The sequence below is a fragment of the Vidua macroura genome, chromosome 2 (genome assembly GCF_024509145.1).
Source record: "Vidua macroura isolate BioBank_ID:100142 chromosome 2, ASM2450914v1, whole genome shotgun sequence".
NCBI classification, from domain to species: Eukaryota; Metazoa; Chordata; class Aves; order Passeriformes; family Viduidae; genus Vidua; species Vidua macroura.
Window position 1 is genome coordinate 39,988,225 of NC_071572.1, and position 27,346 is coordinate 40,015,570.

The window sequence follows — 27,346 nt, forward strand, 5'->3', positions numbered from 1 at the left end:
AGCATGTCTCCTCTTCATTCCATAGATCATTAGCTTGTCACTGTGGGTAAAGAAAATATCTAGACTTCAATTCCCTCTAGCAAAAGTGGATATTTTCTTGGCTTTTATAATCTGCTTCCCAGATTTCCAAAATGTTTTAAAACTTCTTACAGTCCAACATGTTAGAATCTATTTGCTTCACCTGTAACAAATTTTGGTCCAAACCCTTCAAAGAGTTATGCACACAGCTGAATTTTTAATAAAACAAACTATTCAGAAGCAAATATAATCTGAGTTAATATTTGCCAAACCTGCGGACTGGTTTATCTTATTGATAGGGGGTAACTCCACATAACACTTAACATTCCCAGTGTGAGGAACAGCAAACACGTTATGCAAACTGATGCTTCTTCATGGTGATGTCTCATGGCCAATTTAGTACCTACTGCATCCCAAACATCAGCATTTCACCTCCTCTAGCAGGAAAGTTTCAGATAGAGTACTTCTAGAAACCACATGCCAAAACTTTATTTCCTCCTTCAGTTACAAGAATAAAATAGAGCAAACCTATACAAAATCCTTACAATCTCTTCCTCCAGGCACCTCAGTAATTTGAATGTTATTTTCCATCAAAACAAATAAACAAGCAAATTGTTCTAAGTCCAGTGATGTTAATAATACTAGCCTTCTGTGGAGATCAACAAGAAATTAGGACCTTACACAATTCTTTCTATCTTAATCATTTACCTTCAGCCCTCAGACTGACCAGCACAAATTAAAGGTATCACTAGGTGTCCTGGTCTAGACAAACTTAGTTTGTTAGACATGGGGTGATTTGAATTAAAACAAACAGTTCAGGTTTGGTTCTGACTCAACAAATGTAGTATTTCCCAAAATCTTTCTTTACAGAACTTTCATTCTGCTCAAATATCTAGATAACCAAGAGTGAGAACTGCACACAAGCAAAAATCTAACATTACTGACTAAGACGTAGTGGATTGCAGAGAACAATAATGTTATGAAGGACTGGAAAGAACTCAATTTTATATTAAAAGTAGACTCCCCTGAGATGAAATTTGCTTTTTATTTTATTTTCCAGACTCAAGTCTGGAACATCAACTTATGGTCTATAATAAGTTTTCACAGGTTAGATGGTGAAAGCAGGATCAACCCAGCTTCAATGAAGGGTGAGGAAAAAAAGCCGTGAAGAAGAAATTTTATAGTTATGCTATACTCCCCCATTACAGCTAAGTCACAACAAAAATTGAGGAGAGCTTGGTTTGCAACACCTTCAGCAATGCCTTTCTACCTTATGGAAGGGAACTGCAATAACAACTCCAGCAATTGCCCTGGAGAACTGTCACACTGAATTCTTCAAAAGAGAACCATTCACAGGGGAAAAGAGTAAAACACGCTGTCCATGAGAAATGGAGAAATGACTTGGAACAGCATTTGGCACAGCGTAAGCAACAGAAAGCAGCAAAGAAACTATATAACATTGAAGATGACACTAGAGTAAACTGTACATTGATAGTCTAAATACATTCAACACGTGGGAAAATCTTTATTAAACTGTAAGGCACAGAAACATCTGTTTTGATTTAGTTTGTGTTACAGCAAGCAAACATGAAAGACCACAGCCTGTATCTTCCCCCGGGGGTATTTGCAGGGAAAGGAATACTGTTTATAACATTTGTGCTACAATCAGAGAATTACAAAATAACTTAGGTTGCATGGGAGCTCTGAAGATCATCTGGTTCAGTGCTCTTCCCACCTCAGCAAAGCAAGGCCAACTTCAAAGTTAGATCCAGTTTTAAAGCTGGATCAGGCTCCTTAGGGCTTTGAGTATCTTCTCCCAAGATAGAGACAGTACCTCTGGGTAACTGGTGTTTGACCTCCTTAATAGGAAAAGGAGGTTTCTTTGTCACAGATGTATTACTGACTCATGTTCAACTTGTTATTCACTGGGACCCCGAGGCCTCTCTGCAAAACCATTTCCCAGTCAGTGTGTCCCAGCTTGTACTGGTGTGCAAGGTTATTCCTCCCAGCAGCAGGACTTTGCTGAATTTTATGAGGTTCCTGTTGGCCCATTTCTCCAGCCTGTCAAGCAAGGTCCATCTAACTGGCAGCACAAGCCACTGGTGCATTAACCACCATTCCTGATTTTGAACTGGCTGCAGACTTACTAAGGGTGCATCCTGTCCCATCATCTAAGCCCTTAAGAAGAATTTTTACATGCTGGTCTCAGTGTGAAACAGTGTGTTGCCTCTAGCTGATTGTCCTGCTGCTGATCTTGAAGCATCAGCAGTTCAGACAGGTTTCAGTCCTTTCAGTCCACTGTCCCACCTACTTACCTGACTCCTAATTCACCAGCATCTCTGAGACTGTTAAGGGAGACAGTATCAAAAGCTTTGCTAAAGTTGAGATAAACACTAGTTAACCCTTTAGCCAAACCTTTTTTTCCATAAGTCCTGTATACACAAATTTCAAGACCCTTTGCTGTACAGCTCTCTGACATTAGGAGCATTCAACAAAAACACCTCAAACAAATAAATCAAAAACATTAAAAGGCACAGCAAAGCCTTTCCTCTTGCTCAAAACTCAGAACTGGTATCTCAGAACAATCTTAAAAAAAAAAAACCCAACGCCAGAATAAAACATATTAAAATGAATTCATTTAAAATTCAGTGAAGCCTCTGTGTTTGCATTACATTTGTTACAAACTAGGGAGATGAACAAGGACACGATTATGAATGATGCACAGCACCTCATAATTTAACAGAATTTCTGTGACTTCATTAACCACTTTTGTTGAAAAAGTTCAGAGAAAAATTCAGGGTCAGGCAAACACCCTTAACAAAAAGCACTGTGCATATTTAAAAACCCAGCAGAGTAACAAGTGAATTAAAATGGTCTCATTTTAAAAACAGAATGAAACTTCAGAAACAGGTGGAACAAACTTCTCATTTACACCACCATAGGTCATTACTCCATGCAGGCATTATTTTTTTATGTAAAAGTTTATCTTCCTTGCTGTAGCTCTCTCCCCTGGAGGGGCCAGAATAAAAAATCCAACTCTGTCAGAATATAGCAGGACTATGATCTACTTTTCTAACGAGTGCCAGTGTAAACTGTTCCTAGGCAGCCAGGGTAGTTTTCCCATGCCAATCACTTCCAAAGTAGACACGATTCTGAACTTGGTAGCAGTAACCTGAACTACTTCTCACCAGCCATGTGGGAGGACAAGAGTCAGCCCAGTATAAAATCCTTTCACAAGGCAGAAGGATGCTGTCACTTTTTGGACCCCTGACAAGGTGGAGAAGGCACCTGAGAAAAGGTGGAGAATCCTCATGTGGATATTCTGTATGTGCTGCAAGTTGAGTTTTTCAATTTCTAAATGTCATTTATGTCTATTGCCAGGAAGGTCAGAGAAAGTTTAAAAACCTGAAAAATAAAGATTTTTATGAATATAAGAACTACCAACATGATTCTTAAGTCTTCCCTACTGTATGTTTAAACTCTTGGGTTTGGCAAACCTGAGAATATTTTTGCCTTTCTTTAAACATACAAGTTGAAGAAGTGACAATAAGCTTTCACTTTAACTATTGTGGTTTCCATTTTTCTTTTCTTGTTTCCTCCTGCATATGATTTTAACATTTGAATGGTTTTAATGATTCTTCAGTCCCAATCCCACCAGCTTCCCTGTGAATGGCTATGGAGAATCCCACTGGCATCTTCCTGCAGAATAGCATCAGCTGCAGAACATGATCTTTGCTTAAATTGTACTCAGATGCATTTCCTTAGAGGGAAGTTTTTCAAGTTGTTAATATGACCTTAATGGATAAACAGCTTGTGAGGTTTTCTTTCTTTCTTATTTTAAGCAGTGCAAACCAGGTGAACTTCTGGAAAAATACTGCACAATACAGACACAAATCAGGGCATACAACAAAATTAAATCCTGCAAACAATATGACATAGGAAAGTGACAAAAGACTATACTGATGGCATGTCTACAGGAAGAGCTTATTTCTTTAATCATACAGTCTTTAACTAAGCTTCATTGCTCAAGATTATACTAAGTTAATCACTGAAGTCCTAAACATGCCCTAAAATTCATAACAAAGCGACAAGGAAAGCAAAGTTTCTTGACAAATAAACATTTTAATCAAGTGGCGGTTGTTGGGTCTCTTTTTGTTCTTTTTTTTTGTTGTTTGAATAGGACCCTTCTACTCTGTCAAGCCCATTACATGGCTGGTGTTAGCACAGTTCAGCTCTTATAAAGGGTTGCACTGAGATGAATTTACTGTCTCTATTCCTGAGGGTCACTTGCTCCACACTGCACGTACCAACCACTGGGTTCAGAAGACAAATCACTCTGAATGCTCACTGCAATACACTTTACTACTGTCAACAAAAAGATACAACAGTAAAGCAGATTTTCACTAAGATGTATTAACTCTCTCCAAGCAGCTTTCAGAGACAGAAACCCTGGTAACCATGAATATATAGCAACAGTTACAACACACCCACTTTAATTTAATAACTTTTTCTCATTTTGCTTTCCTTTATTTATGAGTTGGTAATCTAAATTTTATAATCTCTTTTGTTGAGGGATGAGAAAATAAAGAGCCTTATACCACAGGAAAGTAATCCATTATCAGATACAACCTTCTGGTAGCTTGCTGTAGTGATGTTTTGCCCAGCCACTGACTACACTGACTGACTAAAGTTCCTTTATCTACCATGTGGCAGAAACAAAACCAGAACAAATGCAACAACATTTAATAAGAATATTTAAATAGGTCTGTATGAGGTAGGATAAAGATTACCAGTGTATTCTGAAGTATTAAGGGCCCTTCATGATGACAACCTGCGAGTGCTCCAATTTTGTTTGTATTTTGAAAACAAATCTTATGGGAAATGACATTCTGGCCTTCAGGCACTATACTGAGTTCAGCTAATTAATAGGCTAAATTGATTTTTCTTCTTAAAGGACGCTTGTTTTGATTGATTTGGAAGAAAAAAAGTGACATTGATGATAGCATTAGAAGGGTGATATTTTAACTTTGGGAGAGAAACACAATGCAGTAATATACTGGAAAAAGCAGAGCTTTTCTTAAAAAGCTATGCTGAATGGTATTTTTACCTAGATGGTACATCTGTTAAGCATTTTTCAGAAGTTAGAAGCTTTTCTAAATCACAGTGGTAGGAGTAAAAAAGACTGACTCCAACAACAATTGAAGGATTCAGAACTGCTCCATTCATGTGTTGTTTCCTAGATAGGTGCAATGAAATGTGATGTAATTGCCACTAAATACAAATGAGAAAAACCCTTTCTGCTTTGATATTTAGTTTCCTGATTAGAAACAAAATTAGACTTAGCTAATAAGAAATAGGCTGTTCAGTCTTTAATTGGTGTGAAAACAATTGTTGCCTTCTACATAGAGCTGCTTAGGGTCACTCTTCAGTTTCATGAACACACAATTTCCCCCAGACTGTTTTCCCTTCCCAAAGTATGTGTATTAGCTAAAAAACTGTAAGAATACAGAAGCTCTCAGAGATTTGGATTTCACAGATATCTATTAGAAAATATATATATTTGCTTTTTACACGTACAGAATTGTATCCACATGTGAAGTCTGTCAGCCTACTGTGGGAGTCTTCCTCTGTCTCACCCCCAATACTTATTCTGTAAGTTGGGAGAAAACCAAAACTGACTGCTCTGAACGACCTAATTTCACTCTGTGTATTTTCTATATTGTACTGCATTTCCAGGAAGTGCTTCAGTGTGCCCTGCATACAGTTTCTCATGAATAAAGTGGGAAGATAAGAGTGTATTGGCATTCCTGCAGAGACCAGAAGAACCAAAGAGAACCTCTGGAATTGCAGAGAATTTATTTATTTACTGGAGAATTTATTTATTTATTTATTTACTAGTACTCTTGGATGTACTCTCTGAGAAGTCTCTGCATTACAGGAAGAGATGATGGCTGCAGAACCATGGAAGGTAGTGTATAACGTGACAGAACTTGCTGTTGTTCTTCTAGCCAGGAGTGAAGATGCAACTTTGTGAGGGGCAGAGGGAAGGAAGGACTAGACACACGTAAGGAGCTCCTTGCTTGCACCCATCCCTCTGGGGCATGCCAGATGTGGGGATCCACTGGGGCATGCCAGATGTGCACCTGCCATTCAACACTGCTGAGCTGCTGAATGGGGCTGACAGACACAGGGGCAATAGCCCAATTTTCATCTCCACATCAGCTTTCTGACCTTTCCCCATCCCTATACCAGCCTTAGCTTTGGTTTCACTGCATGTACTGTAACTAATACAGCTCTTTCAATTATAGACCTCCCTCCTGGCAATGCCAGGAAAATATGAAGAATAACTCCTCTATGCTCTTCTGCATCTCACAATTTCCAGGGCTGCTGTTAACAGTGTGTGTATTAAACCCATGGTGGAGGCCTGTGGCTCTTGATTTAGCATTTTCCATGGAAGGAGTGGCCATATCCTGGTAGCAACTTTTTGTACCTGTGCTCCCCATCAAGGGGAACTGAGCCTCAGCCAGGGCCAGGAGCTGCTCTTCATGGAGAGAAAACTCAGGAAGGCCTGGCAGCAGCACAAGTCAGAGCTGCTGGGCTTTGCCTTGCTCCCTGAAGCACAAATAAACTAAAGCTCAAAACAAATGATTTCTGTGTCAGATGTATTTCTCTGCATTGCCACAATGTATACAGAGGTATTCACTACAGGGATATCAGCTATTCTTATAAAAAAAGTTTCTTCCAAAATACTTTCTATATTATATGCTATTTGCTGAGGTGTAAGAAAGCACAGCCAGCATTCCCAAGCTGCTCCTGTGGAAATTATTTAATCCAAGAAAGACAGACACAGGAGCAGGTGAATGAGTAACAAAGACCTGATTGCATTCAAATACAGCAATCTGAGGACTGAAAATCAGAATACACTACAATGTTTTCTGGAGCAAATATATGTCAGTGTTTTCAGTGAGATTACAGAGGGCCTGACTGGTATTCTCAAAATCATTTGTATTGCTTTATCAACATGTATCTGTCCATGCATAGCAGGAAAAAAAAAATCATCATAGTGTTTCCAAATCAAAACAACAGTATAGCTTCTACTCTCTTTATGACTTAAAAAATAGAACTGCATGATCTTTCCTCTCCTTGGTATATTGACTCAAGACAGTTGAGAACAGTCTGACTGAGATTGATCTGGGAAACACATTTCAATAGAGATGCTGCCCCTCAGACACAAGGGATTACAAAAATATTCCTCACGCATACATTAGTCACTAGATAAAAAGAATTTGTAAAATCAATATAGTGCAAAAGAAACCAACGGAACACTTTCTAAAACAGATATTTTCTAATCCTCTAGCTATGCATACTTTTAGTACTAAAAACACTGAGCTACCTGCATGTACTCAGATTCACAGCCTGCATACCTCTTTCAAACAAACTGCAATTATTTACTAACACTTCAGAAACTTTTTGATTCCAGACACAACATCTTGGAAAAGGCAGGCTGTGTGCACAGAGAGCGACTAAAAGTAATACATCACAAACAGTGAATTTACCATACAAGTCTTTGAGAGGGAAGCAAGGCTAGTTACAATGCAACCTCTGGGAAAAAAAAAACACCAGGGTATCTATCATCTTAAATCTCTTCTTGTGCAGAGATCAGAAACTGCTCAGTCTTAGGAAGGGCATCACCCATGTCCTACCAAAGGCAACCTCCAAAACAGCTACTTCCTGTGACAGAGAGAAGCAAAGATTTCAGCAATCACTACCGTCTACCCAGTGCTGTACAGTTACAGCAAGAATAACCAAATATTACAGTCAAGACCAACAGCACAGGGACACGCCTAACTGGGGCTTAATGTAATCATAAAGAATTTGCCAGTGAAATGTACTTGCCTTAACAATCTTCCAAGTTTGTCACTTTTTCCAGTTTTTGTTATGGAAGCCTCTCAAACTACAATTCAAGATTTTTTTGAGATAAATTTTTTTTCAATTTTACTGACATTAAGATGATGATTAAGAAGTCACATTTTATGCAAGCTTCCTCTTAAAGGAACAACCAAGTTCCAAGTTCAAAAAATTGATGGGGTAAAGTGCTTATTGTCTAACAACTAAAAGTTTTCACTTTCTTTGTTCCATGGAAAACACAGTTCAGGACTAAGCCCATTTCTTCCTTGAGCCAACAATTTTGAATATTCATTGGAGAAGACAAAGATAAAAAGCATAACCCTGCTGAGTATGAATCTGCAGCTTAGTGACAGGCTTTGCAAGTCATCTATAACATCTCTGCTCTTCTCCAAAAGATCTTGTCTAAAATGTTGCCTGAATATTTTGCCACTTCTCATTGTTAGTGAAATGGGGACCACAGGATAAAATAGAAACAAGTTATTAGATTTTCATCTTTAGTAAAAAAATTTAAATTAGTCAGATCTAAAAATTGTATATAGTATGCCTTACTTAGGATACTCTAGTTAAGGTATATTGTACTCCTTCATGCTAATCATGCCTGAAATCATGAACAGAAATGAGAGAAATACAAGCTGAGATTTCAGCCATAGAATGCTATATTTACCAACTGCAATTAGCAAGTTTTCCCATTCTGCAGTTGCACTCTGCTGGCTTTTCAAATCCAGCGGATAATAAAAGACATAACCACAACCACCTGGTTACATATTCAAATCAATTCAATCCAGCTATAAATAGCCTCAATGTAAAAACATGAATTCATAAACTGCTGAGAATTCAGTATCTTAGTTCACTGCTGGAATTAATTTCTTTTCAACAGACTGGTTGTCTAGAGAATACCCGTAATGCAGTAAATGAAAACATGCGTGTCACTGCCAGCAGTGAGAATTCATGAAATTGTAACTGATGGATATTAAAAAACCTCATCTGTGATGGGAAACCAGTGGTTTGGCAGTCACTTGAATAAGAATGATAAAGCTAAAGATTCCTGGGTTTGGCTGTATTTTCCTCTCACTTAAAAATGGAACAAATATTGTCTCATATGGAGGTCAATACCCCGTTATGGGGTATTTCCATAAAGAGATGTTTTAAAACCAGAAGATTTTGGTTTTTTGTCCCGTTGCAAAAAAAGCGGGTAGTGGATAAAATGTAAGGAAAAAGACTTGCCTATCTCTTTAATTTAAAGAAAATGTGTATGCATCAGAGTTTAAATCATAAAACTTTAAAGGTATTTTTAAAAATTACAAGAGCAGTCTGATAATTTGTTATTTGTTATCTGTTCTGCAGATAAAAGAATTATACTTACACTTTCTTAACATTTTTTACAGTAAATTATTCAGGTAGAGGGATACTAGATGCTTTACAAACACTTAACTTTTAATAACTTTCCTGACCTTGCCAACAGCTGCTGATACTTTCAAGTTATACAGATAATTTGTCTTGGCTCTGCATTTGGGGTTCGCTTTCCTTGTTAAGGCATTTTACTATCATCTCCATTTCATAAGTATTTTTGATTGTCACAGTGCACCTGCCAATCAAAAATTTGGGTATGTAGATGCCAGCAGGTACCAAAGTGAAACAGAAGAATCCAGCTACAGAGAGAGAATGCAGAAGAGCACAATAGCTGCTGATGCCAGCTACAGTTCTGCATGCATTCAAAACAGCAACTGCTGCCTGGTTTAGTAGGTCAAGGTTAATGTGACAAAAATAATCAATGAAGTTAGTAACTCAACATTTCTGACTTACTAAAACCCTTATTGGGAATGTTTGCAACAAAAGTCCTGGACCTGAGCTATTCTGGACTCTCGGAAACGAATTTCTGCAGTGAAGGGGCACTTACATCCCTCTGAAGTGCTATGATCTTGCAAGCTGGGGCAGGGGCAGAGAAAGGCACATTAAACAGGCTGGGTCTGAGTAAATGTTATGATTAATCAGAGACAATTTATTGAATAAAAGCATCCCAAAGAAATGGCACATGAGATAAACCCAAGCTTACTATAGCTCTAGGGGAAAGAGTCCTAACCAAGCCTAGTACCTATTTATCAAAAGGTTTTGTAGCTTATGAAGCCTCACCCGAGAGGACTATACTAGTGCTTGCAGATATCTTTTAACTGCTAGAAATAAATGCAAATGCTTCATCTTTGGCAAGGAACTCTGCTATAATAACCACAATTTCTCAAATTGGAGAAAACAGTTATTTTGTGATTACTGCACTCTGCTTCATGTGAGGCCCTGCAGAGTGACTGCTGGTACAGACATCAACCACCTAGAAATGGTGAGGGTGACCAAGCAGTGGTACAGGCTGCCCAAAGAGGCTGAGGAGCCCCCATCCCTGGAGGTTTTCAAAAGCTATCTGGTCCTGGGCAATTTGTTCCGGGTGGCCTTGCTTGAGAAGGAAGGTTGGACAGATGACACCAGGTCCCTTCCAATCTCAGTCAGTCTGTGATTTTGTCATATACTAATAATATACTATAATGGCATTTACTGATACACACATTCTCTCTCACTTTCTCTTTAAATAGTATATCAATAAAACTGTTTGGCTGATATAAAATCCAACTACTGCTCAAAAGAAGCGTGAACAGCAATTTGAGGGAGGTGATTCTTCCCCTCAGCTCTACTGATGTGATGAGACCCCAGATGGAGCACAATATCCAGCTCTGCGGTCCCCAGCAGAGAAGGGATGGGGACCTATTAGGGGGAGTACAGAGGAGATGATCAGAAGCTGAAGCATCTCTCCTATGAGGACAAACAGCTGACAGGGCTGTTCAGCCTGGAGAAGACAAGGGTCCAGGAAGACCTTGGAGCAGCATTGCACTAAGTAAAGGGGACCCAAAAGAAGGCTGGAGAGGGACTTTTTACAAGGGCATGTAATTATAGGACAAGGGGGAATGGCTTTAAACTGAAAGGCAGTAGATTTAGGTTTTATATTAGGAAGAACTTCTTTACTGTGAGGGTCGTGAGGCACTGCACAGGTTGCCCAGAGAAATTGTGGATGCCCCATCACTGGAAGTGTTCAAGGCCAGCTTGGATGGGGCTTTGAGCAACCTTGTCTAGTGAAAGGTGTCCTCCCAAGGAAGGGGGGTTGGAATCATATGATCTTTAACATCCCTTTCAACTCAAATCATTCTATGCTCATTGATCTGGAATTCAAAACAGGTTACCTAACTGTAGGAGAAAAATGAAACATTTTGGTAATTGTCAGGTTTATTTTGCCTATTAACTGTATTCTTTTAATGCAACTTGCGGAGTTAGATTTGTTGCAGAAGTCTATGGCAAAGCTACCTCCCTCTCAGAAACAAGAAAGAATTTTAGCTCCTGCATTCAGTAATAAGTGCTTCTTCATGTCTGTAACTTCCTCTGCCCCCATGCAAAGGGGGAAAATAGACTAAGGCCAAGATTCTTCTCTCTGCTCTTGAGCTTTTCCCATGTGGTTAGCAAGAGTTGGTGACAAACTGGCAGAACATTCTTGCTCTGCTTCAAGTAGCTGTCCTGTTGTGAGAAAGTGCCATTGTACAAAAGAACAGACGGAACTGAGATTCCTGGTTAATTTCCTTTTTCAGCTGAGGACATTAAAAGTCTGACAACACACAGAGTAAAAAAAACAGGAGAGTCATTTAAGTGCTCCCAACACTTGGACCAGAAGTAAAAATAAGCAAATAAAGCTTTCTATTTTCTTCTTTGAAATGAAACTAGAGGTAATTTTTTTAAAGTTAACCTCTCATTATATCTCATTCTTCAACATATGAAAAGTTCTTTAAATTTTTTTCCTTACTGTAAATGACATACAGATTCCCCAGTAACAAATTGCTGATCAAATTTTATTACTAAAAAAAAACCCCAGTCTTCTTGGAAGCAAAACTATAAAATAGCTACGCATTTTTAAAAAATTGAACAAGCAATCCATATCCTGCTGAACAGGATACCAAGGTCTTTATGATGCACTACCTGTTTCTGAGAGCAGGGAATGCACGTGTTTTGAATGGCCTCTCTGCTTCTGCAGCTACTTTCTTACAACTGGGATTTCAACCCTTACAGTTGATGTTAACATAAGATTAGCAGCGGTATGTGTTCCTCCTTCCCTCTTTTCCTCTTTCACACATACATGCCTTTGAAGCCTCAAGCAGTTGCAAATCTAAAAACAAGGACTGAAATTCCTTCAACTTGCTAAGAGAAACCTGAGATGTATCCATTGCCTCTTCTCTGAACAACTGAAAAAGCACAATAAATTCCCAGCCCTCCTTTCAGCCTTTGCCTGAGGAGCTCTATGAGCAGCTGAAGTAGGTATGCAAGCCACAAAATAAATCTGCAAGCAAAGACTACCCACTATACTTGACAAGAAGTGCAGAGTTACATTCAACATCTCAATTAGTAGTTACATCTACATCATGCATCCACATTTATATATAAAGTGTTCCCATATTTTTAATTACATCCAGCATGACTACGATTGCTGCTAATCAAAGTTAAGGAAAAACAGACTTCAGATGAATGCACAACACAGTTCACCCAGCTCTGTAAAATTCTTCTGTGTTTAAGGCAGACTAGTTATTTGCATCAAACAGTGCCAAATAAACTTAACTTTGTGAAGTGGACAATAAGATAGCACTAAAGCCAGCACCTATTATAATAACCTGTAATCTTACACTGGAGCTATTACTAGTTCATTTTGGGGTCAAAGGAGTGTGATGTGAGGTTGTTTTTATATTAACACATTATGATTCACTATGAACAAAGGAATCAGGGCTTACTCTAATTTTGCCAGTTTGGGAAGGGAGAATAAACTGATACCAGCATTCAAGTGTTTTTTCCAACTCTACCCATGAGATCTATCTGGGAAAAGGAATTCAGTAAAGGAAAGCAATTCAGAGCAGTATTTCCTGCCTTCTGAAAGGTCAGTCCAGACCATGTGAATATTTAGTTATCTTCATAAATGGTGACCTGGATCTTAGACATCAAAGGTTAGTATGACTGTGTAATCAAAGAACTAAATAATCTCAGTGCATGTTGAATGTTGAACCTCTATGACGTTTGTTTCAAATACCTTCTAAGCACAAAAAACTGCATCACCAAAAATGCATACAGGCCTCAGTAGTTACTGTTAATATCTTTATCTTCAGTAATCATGGAAAAACCGAAGAAGGTTTGTTCCAAAATACAGTGGAGGTCACTGAAGAGCATTTACAAACACAGAACCTAGATCTGATTTGTCCTCTGAGTCTTATATAAGAGGTCAGGATTCCATCATTAAATTACTAAAAACATCTCCTGGACCACCAGTTTCAGTGCTTAAAGAAGAAGCTTCACTCATCAGTCAATGGAGCACCCACACAGCAGTTCCTGGGAGACTTCATTAAAGGGAGCAAATGAGGAAGAACAGGCTATAAAATAATGACCTGAGGCCTGTTTTGTTTCATATACTTGTACCTCAGCATGTTTGGTGAGCCACACCCAAAATAGACACCTATTTCTGTGCTAATTGGTTGTGCCTTAAGGCTGTTTTCACCTGCTTGCTTTTTGGAAAAGGATGATTGACTGGATAGTGTTTTATGTTGTTTCAAAACTTGGCTTAATGAAATGGTGAGCAGTGTTCTTGTGTTCTCTCTTTCCTGAATTTGCCAATTTTAACGTGAATTCCTTTCTTTTCAGTATCTTTTTTGGTGACCCACATTTTGACTTGAGCTGTACTTATTAGGACAAGAAAGGACAATCAAATTATGTCCAGACTCCAGATTTTGTAGAACTGTCAGAGCACTATTCTAACCAGTGAGACACCACCATTCCATATGCTGTTTTAAGCAGAACAAACACCAGTGTAGTTACTTCACTTGCTTCTGACCTTAAAGTAACCACATTCTTAAGCTATCCCAAAGCATGGAAGCTCTTGGAGGGTAATTATTCATATTAGAGTCAGCCCTTTACCACTTTCCAGTTGGTGGCCTGGGCAGACTTGAAATGTGTGCTTTCTTCTCTTATTTTTTTGGTTAACAGCCCACCTAGTTAAAATACTGCAAGAGTCTGTGCCTCTACTCTTCCCCGGCAAGCTTGGCAGGCACTCTGCCAACTCCTCTTTTTCAGTTGTGAGGGAGAACAAGAATATCCTGCTGCAGCAGCCAGCTGGCTACCTTCTCCTGTCAAGGACTTAATATACTTCCATAAAGTATTCAGCTGTTGCTGGATGAGAGACAGAGCGCTCTACAGTGCCTTCTTCAAACAGTCCTCCTCCTTGACTAGCACAGACTGAATGGATGAAAGAACCATATGCAAAGAAACAGGAATGAGGGTACAAACACAGCCTTCATTCTTTGAATAATCTAAAGTCACCTAATTCATCTTAACCTTTAAGCCAAATATTTTCTCTCCAGGACAAAGGCTCACCAGACAAAAGTTCAGGCGAATTTGAAAAACCTTCAAGCTACTTACACATTTTATTGTCTTATCATACTTAGCTCAAGTTTGGTTCAACAAAAGCTTTCTTGTATCAAGAGTGAAAGCATTTCCATTCTCTTAAAGAGTGCAAGAAAACCAAAGATTTCCAATTTTGTTTTAGACATGAATATTCTCTTTCAAAGACTGTATCTCAAACACTGTATCACTAAGAAAATTAAAATGAAAGGGTGGAAGAATAAGTAGGACTTGCCAATTCTTACCTTGTTTTCTTCATGAATAACAAATTCAGTCAGCACTGGAACTTCTGTTGCCATGGCAGCAGGAAGCCTACCTTTCCAGTAATTTGGAATTACCTTGTTGGTCATTTCAGTCAGACACTGGAAAACTTCATCCAGCTACTCTGCCTCATTTCCCAAGCCCTTCTAGAGACAGCCTGTCCTGCAGGTGCCACATTGCACCCTCTTCCCTCTTCTCCCCAAGGGTCAGCACTCACACAGCAAGCAATAAATATCCAGTACCCTAGGCAGCTCTTCCCTGGCAGCTGGCAACACGCTGAAATAAGGGCAGGAGCCTAGGAAATGAGAAGTTGAGCCCTGGAATGGAAAAAAGGGGCCAGGAGAGCCACAGGGCTCCTGCTCTGGTGTGAAGATGGGGGCAGTGAACAGATGTGAAGCCAAGTAGATTAACTCACTCAAGCAGCTGTGGCAGGAAGTGCCTGGTGAGAAAAGAAATTCCCCAGTCTTTCTCCATTCTGAGAACTCAGAACATTAAACTGCCTCTCGAACAAACAGGTTCCAAAATTAAAACAACCCCAAATCACTCTTTTGTTGATCACTTGCATTTTCAGAAGCCTGAGTTTCTTTTTAAACTGCTGCAGCTTGCAATATTTAAAAGCATGGAACGGACATAAGCTGATTTACACCACCTTACTGTTAAATTTACCACTTAGGTTTCACTTTGGAAGTCAAGTGTCCACTGCCTTGGGATACATGAAATGGTCTGTGCTGAGTTGGTGACTTTGGGTATTTTTAATGAAGGTATTTTCTTCACTCAAACGTATTTTAGACCATTGTAATTTGGATTCAATGTATTTCTTAAAAGAGCATTCTCCTGACATCAATATTTCTAATGCCAAGAATAATTAACAGATTGGTTCCTTTCTGCCCTTACAGAACACGGAAAGTAAGGAGCAGGCAGTTGTGTTATGGCTGCACATACAACTTTATGGCTCTAATATGCAACTGTGCCTTAGCAGAATCTTGGGTACAGCTTTTAGCTCAAATTAATCATGTTAATGTAACAGTCTTGCAATTTGCAGTAATTTTTTAAGAGATGCATCATTAACTTTCTGCTGTATGTAAGCATCAATAGGCGGCAATTAAAAAGAGGAGCAAGTGAGGAGTTCTGCTTCCAATTCTGACAGACTGCACTGTGCAGTCACTTAATTTCTAGTGCTCTTCCTTTATGTGACTGTGCCACACTGTGATGTTTAAGACACAAAAGCACCAGACCTCTAGTGTTTAAGTACAGACCAAAAAAATTAATTCAGGTAAGCCAGAGATTTGTACAAGTCCAGCACAATGCTTTCCCCCTACTCTTAGTGAGCTTTTTTTATACTTCTGCATCTTCAGAGGCTCCTTTATCCAACCTATCCTACCCTTTTTCCATCACTCTCTTGTCTGCACTTGTTCAATCCCTAAAGTAGACTTGCCCTTCTCTAAACAAATCCTTCTTCTTCAGCTCACCCTCTTCTAGTCAGTCAATCACCAAAACACAATAGTCACAGGTAATAATAATAATTGGCCCTTTTCTCTGATGCAGTTTAAACAGAATAGTTCAAACCTTACAAAGCTGAGATTAATATTACTTTCATCCATTTAGAGGAAGTAAAAGAAGAAGCAAACTGCTAGAACTTTCTGCTGCAGAAAGAGTGTGGAGGTAGGAGGCATCAGTAGATCCAAAAGGGACTTTGGATGCTGGGGAATAAGGAGAGAAAGGCAGAGGAGTGAGTGCTTGTGCCAGGTTGGGAGATAAAATGTTAAGCCAGCCTTTCTCAGTGCAGTGTTTATGTTTCCATGAAATTATTTTATCAGAAAGGGTCAGGGAAACAGAAAAAAATGCAGGAAGAAAATGAAGCCAACAAGCTTACTATCTGTCATGCTAGAAGATGCTGCCACATCTTCAGCTGTACCCCAGGGCTATCCTTATAGATGCACTTGTATCCTTACAGTTGTTGGTTGTATCCTGTAAATAGCTGTAAAAAAGAGGACAAGGGAGCAACCCCAACCCCAACAACCAGAAATGGACTCACTGACTCACAGGTCAGGATGAGCCCTTGCTCAAAGCTAGCCATAGCTCAGTCAGCTCTCCTCAGAGCAACCTAAAACACAGCCAGAAACCCAGCCAACAGCTAAGGAACATGGAAAATCATGGGCCTTGGGCCCCAGCTCACTCTCTGGTCCTCTTAGACACCAGTAAAGGAATGTAAAAGAAACCCACTCCTGGACTGAAGCCTGAGAGTGAAGGCAAAGGCATTTTCTTTAAAGAGAGGGTGTTCCACTTGGTGCTACAGTGCTTTTCAGGGCTGTAACTCTACAGTTGTGACAGAAGAAGAGTTAAAAACAACTTATATGCTGAGGTACAGAGCTATGTACATACCCAAGCACTTCCTATCCCAGTGCAGTGATTTGCAGCTGATAGCAGCAAATACCCAGGAATTCATGGATCATTCCTACAAGAAGGGAGTTCATTGATGTGGTATGGCCTTCCACATGCACCACATTTTCAAAGGAATTTGCACAACCACTAGCCAGTCTTTTGGGGCCTTTAAATGCCCCTAGAGGAAAACAGCGATAATTGGTGACACTGGTTCACCTGGGAAGTATCAATGTGAGGATCTGATGGCTAAAAAGGACAAATGGATTACCTGTGAGTAGTATGAGACGTCTTCAAGAGAAGAGGACAAGTTATTTATCTTCATAAATAATCATAATTCACAGTCAAATTAGCCAGGCATCTTCTGTTAAAATGTCTAGCTAATTTGAAATTTAAACATTAATACCTAAGCTACCTACAGATTCAAAAAGATCAGTTTGCATTAGTTATTTTAGCTATTTAATCCTATCATGCTACTTTATTTTCAGATAAATTAATTTTATTTTCAAGTATTTAACAGGCAATAGCTAGTGAATTAATTCTGAGTGCTGAAGGAGTTAACCTTCAGTTTAACTCTCAGTCAAACACTACCACTGAGGACTTGAGCTCTGGTTTTTTTCTTCTCCCATGGCATCCTAAATAGAAGTTCAATGCAAAATAAAAAAAAAGAATAAAAAAATTAAAAACAATAAAAGCCCCAAAACAGACAAACAAACAAAAAAAAAAAAAAAACAAAAATACCCCCCCACACACACAAAAAAACCCCATCATGTCCAAAACATACCTGGAATTTACTTCACAGCTATACCTATGCAGGAAATCCATCATTCCAGTGAAACAAGCAGCAACAGCATTAACTGACCCTCAAAGACTTGTTCTCTCAGCCCAAGGAAATGCTGAACCATTTCCTCAGTAACCTTTTGTCACTTCTCCTGGCTAAGTTGTGTGTATACGACCTTCCTACGATGAAACATAAGCAGCACAGATCTGAAATGCTCTGCAGAGAAGTGACCTTTCCACTGAAAGGCATACATACCTGTTCAAAGTTACAAAGGCATATATACCTGCTCAAAGTTACTGTTTCATGGAACAGATACAGAAAGAAATGGCAATGGCTAGACTCAGCCTACATAGGAGAAACAAAAAGATTACCTGCTCCTAATTCTACTTCTCTAACAACAGCAATCCAATGGCTTCACATGAAGAAAGTCTGAAAACTTAGCTCTTCCAAAGTTGGTGTGAATCCAGGTTTTAATGAGATCTTCAGAAGGGCTTGCTGACTTTTTTTAAGTAGATGCATTTATAAGAGTCTCTCCTTTTCACAAAGGCTGCTCTCCTGCAGTTTGCTATTTCTACCTTGCTCTTCCTGAGATTTTGGCAAAATCACAGAGTTGAGTATGTTGTGACACAATCAGCCATTTGAAGCATTTGCTTTCCACTTGAATTTTATTTTTAGAATCTCCTATAGTCTTTCAAAGCACACATACCCATACTTTGACATGAAGGAGAAAACTATGAAGAAAAGCTGAAGGGTCTGACAAACTCTAGAACATAAATAAGCTTATGACACATCTCTCATTTATAAAATGACTACTGCCTCATTTCTTTTATAAGCCCAAAGATATGGCTGCAAACACTCATTTGCCATAGAGAAAACCTGAAGGTTTCTACCTCAGAAGGGTATTTGACCTCTACAGGTCACAGGCTTTAAAGTGTCAGATGTTCAACTGGTGACTCTGAAATCCAACTAAGGCTCTCAAAGAAAAAAAAAATTCTAGAACACATTAGTCCTCAATTCTTACAGTTAAATGCTTCTTACGGACCTTGAGCAATTTGCTCACTGCTGGCCCTGCCTTGAGCCAAGAACTGGACCAGACTACTTGCATATTCCCTTCCACTCTGTATCATGCTGTGAGTGAGTATACAAGTGTTTTTATGAAGAGCATTTTCTTTTGCCAGCCACCACATTTATAATTGACTGCAGAGGTGTTTCTGAATTACTCTGGAACACTAAAGAGCAAAGAATACTGAGCTACATATACTTCTGGTTGCAGAGCTACTCTGTGGGAATCCAGTAATAAAAACTATTTGATAATGTCCTTTTATATTTTCTGAGCGGTATCTTTATATTAAAGCTTTGACAAAGCATTCTCTTTTATATCAGTTTACATGTATTACCTTAATTAATTCTGCAAAATCCCTCTTATTTCAATTCTGTTCACCAAAATGGTGGTATCTGAGATTCATTTCAAAAGGCAGCTCACTCAGAGAATGACATCACCATATAATGTAACCCAGCTTATGTCCAGTAACTCCAGTCAACCGGAGACAATGTAAAGTGGATGAGGATCCGGCTTATCCCTGCCAGCAAACAGAAAGCAAGGTGCTCCCTAACTAACAGTCACTCCAGATCCAGGACCTGCTGCTCTGCCCAAATGTGCTCCTTGCAAAAGACCAGAGAGAGAGCTCTACAAGGAACTGTGCGACCTGTCCACAGAGAGGATACAAAGATGAATATTTACTAAGAAAGGACAAAACTCAGATGTTAGATGGGGGTGAGACAACAGTAGGGAATAAAATGGAGCATCTGCACCAGGGAATGAAGCAATGAAACGTGAAGAGTCACTGAAGAGCAAAAGGTCCCCCTTTATTCATGAAGAACTGAATGCTAAGCAACAGCTACACACAAATACATAGTGCCCCCACTATCTACTAAATGGAGATAATTGTAAATTCAGTAAGAACTGTATGAAAACATAATGGCATAACAACAACACCAGAATTATAAAAGCAAGGCAAACTGAAGAAAAAAAGTAGAAATTACTAGAGGTTCAACCAGAAAACCAGGTGGGACAATAACCGTGAAAGAAATGAGAAGAAAAACTCCCTGCTGCTGTGTTCTGCATGAATATTTGCATCTGCCAAAAGGCCATCAAAAAGCAAATTGGCACTAAGTCATAATTCACCATTTGCTATTTATATTCTGGCAGCATTATGTTTGTGCAATTTCTATCAAAGCCTCCATTTTGGGGATGGGGATAAGAAAAGGAGATACTGTAATCTACTTCTGCAACTGCTGTTTGTATTTGCGAATTATCTGCCTCTTGATGTGTGCCTCATGCATCACTTTTTATTCAAAAACTGACATATTTATCCAAGAATTACTTTAACACTGGTAGCCTGATTCAGATACACACAAAAGCTTTGGCAGACATTTTCAGCCATGCATTTTATGTGATTTACACATTGGCATGCAAAAGACAACATTTAATTGTGCGTGCGTACTGTAATTGCAGCCTGGTGGAGGCAGCTCACTGGAGCTGTGGAGATAAGTTTACAGGTAAGCAGCATATTAATAAGTTTCTGAAGGCTTTTAAATCTGGGAACTGGTGGAGCCCTTTACACTGTACCAAGATAAGACACACTGCTTTAATCACTGCATCCTAGCTATAAAGGTTTCTTTAGATAATTTTAAGCTAGTCAAATTTCACTTTCAAACCACAAATTATCTTAAGTAAAAATTGGGTATTTCCTCCCACTCTCAGAGTTTGAGTATGAATGAGAATGTGACTATGCCATTGCAGAAAGCATCCCTAATTCTGACTGTAGATACAGCCTTTCCAGGTGATGAGCACTTTCTCTCCTATGCAGCACTGCACATGGCTGCCTGAGAGAGACCAGATACTGCACTGAGGAAGGACATCATCACAGAACGAAGCTGGGTAAAGACCCAGAAGATACACTCAGGACTAATGCATCTTTCTACACTGCTGTCTTCTGTTTCTTGGGAGAATACCAATAGCAAGGAATTGAACCCAGCAGTTCCAAAGGAGCTGCAGAGAGGAAGAGAAAACAAAAAGTATAAGCATAAGGGGGGCACATTCTAGTGCCAACAAAGGAAGGAACAAGACGTACCAAATGAGAAAACCAAGGAAGTGCTAGAACTTGAACTAGAACTTGGCTGCTGATTCTGCTTCATTTTATTGATGATGATAACCATTATATCCATGTCATTTGACTGCATGAAGGTGGTGAGGATGTTCCTTATCTTAATATCCAGCTGATCTACCTGATGTTTCAGGTATGAGGGATCCAAATCTACAAATAATATATCACAGCATTTTTCCTTTAAGTTTTTTAAACTGTATGATACTGTTTTATAGTTAAATGCTACATAAATACAGTTAGACTCAAAGATCTTAAAGGCCTTTTCTGCCCTAAATGAGTCTATGATTTCCTGTTACTGCTGGAACAGAAAAATCAACATGTAGGGATACACAAGCACCTCCAGAGAGCAATTTATCTCATCCTAAAATACACATTTGAGATAGCCATGATGAGCAGCCTGTTCAATGTACCATGCTTTCACCCTAGTCTGGATGAAAATGATTAGCTGGGGCTCTGACATCTAGCTTTTAAAAATTTCAAGGATGGAAGAGGTGAACCTCAGTCTCAGGGGAAGGATGCATACAACAAGCAGTTCAGCTCTCCTGCCTCTGACCAGAGGCAGAACATCCCTCCCATCACTCCTGAAACAGGAAAACATAGAGGTAGCAAAATCAGAGTTTGTACCACTGGACACCCATACATGTACAGTTTGAAAAGGAGAGATTGCAAACAGCTCCCACTGTTCCTTGGACATTTGTCACCTCCAAACAGGTGGCCCAAGGAAACACCCTGTAACCGGGGAGGATGCCCACGCTCCCCACACAGATCCTCAATCCACTCTCACCAGTACTGTGCAAACCAACTTACAGGCATAGACGTGACTACCAAAATTAACAGCATAATTTCACTGACCCCTTTGGTCAGGGCAGCAGAGTTCACAAATGCTCCCACAATGCCTCTGCATCCACAGCTGACCTTCCTGTGCCAGCTCCATCTTCTGCTTTGTGCTGGCTCACACACTGCTGCATGACTTGGTGAGTCAGCTCAGCAAAGAGAGGTGAAAAGGCAATATTTGAGAAGCCTTCCATGATTACAAGTTAGGCTAATTCATTCAAGAAAATTACATGCATTTCCCAGATATCTTCAAATACATCAATCTAGTCTGAGAATGGACTGGATTTGTTGGCACTTAAAATTACATTCCCACTTATTCTATTCATTCTACAGAATCTTAACAAAGAAATCAGCAGTTTAAACCGTCTGCTGCCTCAGGTTACAAAAGTTTGCTTTTGGATTATTCACTCTCCCACTTTGAAAAGCACATAAATTATTAACACATATTACTAAAATACCCTGTCTTTCAACAAAGACATTCTAAACATTTGTCAACAAAAATCAGTTTGAGTAGCCACTAACAATATTCTGCTAAGAAAAATACAACTGACGTGTTTGAGGGTTGAAAAAAAAAATTCACTTTTCTTGTAATTTCAGAAGACCCAGCAGAGCTGGCGTGACAATTAGTGAATATTTAAGTGCTTGATATTCACTGGAAATGGTCTGACAGCAATGGCCAAATAATTTCAGGCACGAGAAGAAAAGAAAGTCACAGACTGATGAATAACTGACATTTGACCTGCTGTTCACTTCCTAAACTGGAAAAAAAAAAGCAATTCATAATAGAACTGAAGTTGAAGCTGGCTAAGAAAGCATAAAACAGTGTTTCACGTTTCTGCATTGCCATACTGTCTCACGCTCTTTTTAATACATTATTTCACTGGTTATAATTGCATATTGAGGAGAGATGTAAATACCTAGGACAAGGCAGTTATCATAACCCACAAATGTAACAGAAAATAATTCAAGCATTTATAAAACTGTGGCTGATATTTTGAATTTAATAGGTAACACAGCACTTGTGGAAATTTATAAGAAAGCACATGTAATGTTTGTTATTAACTCTTGAGACTTTCTAACATTTAGCTTTTCCTGGCACACATTCTGGTTTGAAGCTGGTGGGAGCACAGTTAATAGACAGCATTTTCCCCACAAAGGGAATATGAACCACCACCATATGACTGCATGAACAAACAAAACCAGCCAAACAAAAAAAACCTCAGCCAGAACATTATCCTTAAGAAACAGACCCCCAACAGGATTATGAAGTCTTTCTCTCTGAAAAATTTGGGATTGAGGCAGAGAAATTCCCTGCCAAGGTACTACATCCAAACTCCAGTGGAAGATAAATAGTTGTAGATCCAAGACCATTTGGTCTTTATTCTGTATTCTCAGTTAATCTACAGCTTTTCTCTTTCAAGAGAAGAGCAAATTGAAATTAAATGTGTACAAGTGACGTTTACAAAGGATTACACCTTTACCCTGCTTTCTATTAAGAGGCTCCTGTTGCTTAAGAAACCCATGTTAATCCCCCAAAGCAGATGACATTTTCCAACCCTGCATATTTCAGAAAGCTTGAATATATTCAAAGGGAAAGGAAGTTGACACAATACAAAAACCAGATGTTTAATAAACTTGAGTAATAGGACAGGCAAGCATGTTTTGGTCCTTCCAAAAGACTGCCACAAAAAGGAAGCAACTATTTTCTTGCAGACACAATAAAGAAGACTTCGGTTTGGTTTTAATTAAAGAGATCAGATCCTAACCAAAAGAAGAATCCTAATCTCCTATGACATACTTTGATCTCACCTTTGATGCCAAAAATAAAGAATCAGCTCTTACTTGCTATGTAGCATCAACAGTATCATCCCAGCCACATCAGCGCCATTTACCCAGAGAGTAGGACATGAGCAGCAGCAAGCATCCTATCAGTCAGGGTTAAACTTGGTCTGAGTCACCAAATCATCCTGGCAGTCTAATAAGAGAATCAGTCTTGTCTTCAGCATTACCTAGACAGCAACAACACTGACTCTGCACTTAGGAGCAGTTTTAAAACAGATTACTTCTGGCAATGAAACAACTATAAAAGTAAATTTAATAAAAATGTCATAGACACTACACATGAAAGGGTTTTTTCCCCAGAAGGATCTGAAGTAGATGCAATCATCAGTTGTTTTTACTGTTCTTTAAAAACTGTATTTCATTTTCACTTAAACTGCTTTGAATCTATAGGGGAGATCATATCAAAACAAACATATGAAAATATAAGTTTTGCTATGGCTTTATGGAATTAATAAAGTTCTCTTTCAACTAACTTAGGTGAGAAATAAAAGCAGAGGAAAATCAAGCAGTACAGAACTGTACATCTCCACCTTCTATTATATAATACACAACCTCTGTTTTGCAGTGTTGGGTTTTGCAAGTCTTCAGGTTGAAGTGTCAACTTTTCAAAATGCCCAAGATCTATCTATATATAATTATCATTATGTGTACACAGGTGGAAAATATTCTTTCTCCTTCATATTAATAATTTTAGCTAAAGCTGTGATCCTCTTACCTAGCAGAAAGGAAACTTATTTACTCATTCTATCACATAGCCATAACTCAGCCAAACACTGGCTGAAACAGAACGCTGTGTTTTGGACCTCTGCAGTCTCCACTAAGCATATCTAACTAATTTGTCAGTAAATACAGCCAAAGTGGAAATTAGAAACAAAAGGCAGGGGAGAAATATATTCCACAATTGCATGCAACATCATGACCAACAGCTGCAAGTGCTGGATGACCAGGAACTCTTGATTCATGGCCTGATTTTCAGGCACTAATCACCTGCAACTGCAGCTGACACCTAGTTCTTGTGTGAGAGTTTGTGGCAGACAAAAAACTAAATGTACAGAGACTCACTCATAAAATGCTGAATAACTCAAAAGAGGGAAGGATGTTCTACATAACTTCTCATAGCTGAAGAGACAAAAATGTGCTCAAAAAAGATAACTAATGAATTTTATACTTTCCTTACATGTTAAAGGCAGGAAATATAAAGTCAAAGTCATGTAATCTATTTTTTTTCAAACAGCAGTGCCTACCTTCCCCCTGCCTCCTTCAAGCATGTGTACCCAACCAGCTAAATGGATGTGCGTGTAAAAGGATCCAGGATTATCTATTCAGGTTTTCACTAGCTTTTTGGAATACAGGAATGTTGGAAGATTCTTCAACAAAATATTGTTTGTTAACAGCAAGCAGCATAAAAGATTTTTTCTTATGTATCTCTTTCTTTTACAATATTCCATTTACAACAATTGATGAAAAGGCCTTCACTGTGACTTCTGTTTTTGAAATCTCCCATACAAACTCTCTCCACATACTATGTGGGTTTTTTCCTATTAAAAATATATAATTTACGAGTCCATACATAGGCACGTTTTTTCTCTCTTTTTTGTTCATTTGGGTTTTTTTCTTGTGAGAAGTAATACAATGAGCCAGACATGGTATGATTATATGGCAACAAAGCACTAACACCTAAAGAATAATTTTCCTTTAGAAACTCAAATGACACTGAAGTTACTTTACTTTTAAACAAGCCCGAAGAGCAGCAACACTGAGGGGTAATGGAAGTAGGTCATATCTTCCTCCTGTTTTGTTATATACAGAACAGACATAAAAATCAGACGGATTTGGCACTCATTTAACAAGTCATCTGTATACAATGTGAGAAAAGGGGTTGCTTAAGAGCAAGGATATTGAATCATGTCTCCTAGAATATAATTTAAAAACAAACCAAACCAAAATTCAATAAACAAGAAAAAACAAATAAGCACACAATAAAAACCTAAACCCATGACAATGTCCAAACAAAACAATAACAAGTCCAATAAAGATACTACATAGATATGGTCTTACAGCTAATGGGGTGGTGGTGCTGAAGGTATAACAAGAATAGCAGAGAGGTAGGACCAGACAGAGGGACAGTCCCAACTACTTCACTAGTTCCCTCAAACTCAGGAGGAAGTAGCACCAGCATCTCTTTCTGTTTTTACTCAGACTTCATGAGAAAATAATAAACTGGCATCATTAAATTTCATACCATCCTACAAGACACTACAAGCATCAATAAAACCACCCAAAGTATGGTTCATTTGCTAACACAGGTTTGTGCAGCAAAATTCCTGAAATTGTAGGAAAAACAAATCCTTCTCAGTTTGTACTTGTATGGTATTTGCAAAGCTATTTTCATGATCATAGGAGCTCAGGTTTTGGGAAGCGTAGTTCAGATCTTCAACCACGCAAAAAGTCTTTAATTCTCCACTGAAAAGCAAACCCACAGATGTGCTTAGCCATGTATGTTTAACGTCTTCTGCCCACGGCCACACTTGCTGCTCCTAAAATATTTTGTTGAAATGGTATCACTTTCCTTTTCTGTGTATACTGCACCAATTTGGCTAAAAACATGAAGCTTATAAACAGGAACATGGGGTTTCCAACATGAATAAACACCTCAATTTAGATGTATCAAAACTTAATCAGTTTTATGAGATGGGACTAAAACAATAAGTATCTTTTAGAGCAGACTGAAAACAACACGCATTCCTCCATTTGACTATGCAGGGGTTAAAGACAAAAGGCTTTACAAAAGATTTGCTGTAAAAGATTTTGTATCTAAGCATCCTTTATATTTCACCACCAGGTCTGACTTTCAAACCAACTGGGCTTTCCTTGAGTAGTGATGGTTATGAAATAAAAGTCTCTGAAAATAATCATATTGAAGTGATCTCAACAGAAAGTTGTTTATATCCCAGGTCTTCCAGGTGTTGCTGAAGTTAAAAACAAATTAAATATTGATATTTTCTAATATTAAAGACCAAAAAATACTGTTTTCTCAAACTCCCAGAAGCAAACCTGGAGTTATAGGGTGCATTGCATACACATGATCTTATATTTTCTTATAAACAATTTAATGAAAGGGACCTAATCTCTAAATGGTTTCTGTTAAGTCTGCACATCATTTTCAGTTTTCAAAATACAGTGAATTAGCATCTACAGATGGGTTAAAAAAAACCCAAACTTGTCTCTGAAATAGTAGAGATATTTATATCACATAAAAGAGCGCCAAAATTCTATTAGTGTTTGATGATTTAAACTATAACTACACTTTTGAACAGCAACAATTGTCGACAGACTGCTTTTACCTAAAGACTGTTTGCTGTGGATATTTGACAGGCATTCTGAAAGGCATAGAAGTGTAACAAGTTGCTACATACATGGGCATTTCACTTGATGGCAGTTCAGTTCACCCATAACCTACCTGCCCAGAGAATTTACCTTCCACTAAAATAAAATCTGAGACTGAACACAAAGCTGCAGTTGGATCACAAACAGCAGCAGAGAGCAGATCAAAAAGCATCTGCATGTACAACAGACAAACAAAACCTCATAAGCAGGTCATAAAAAGAATATAAACATTTTTTTTAAATTATAATTTTCATAATGAGAATTCCTTTATGTTAATACAGGGGTAACATTTTTCTCTAAACATACA

The 27,346-nt window shown here is 38.6% G+C and overlaps 1 protein-coding gene across 7 annotated transcripts in view; it reads right to left on the reverse strand.

Moving 5' to 3' along the window:
- FARP1 (FERM, ARH/RhoGEF and pleckstrin domain protein 1) overlaps positions 1-27,346 on the reverse strand; it is a 200,847-nt gene that overhangs the window by 133,329 nt on the left and 40,172 nt on the right. The gene's annotated exons all lie outside the window — the stretch shown is intronic.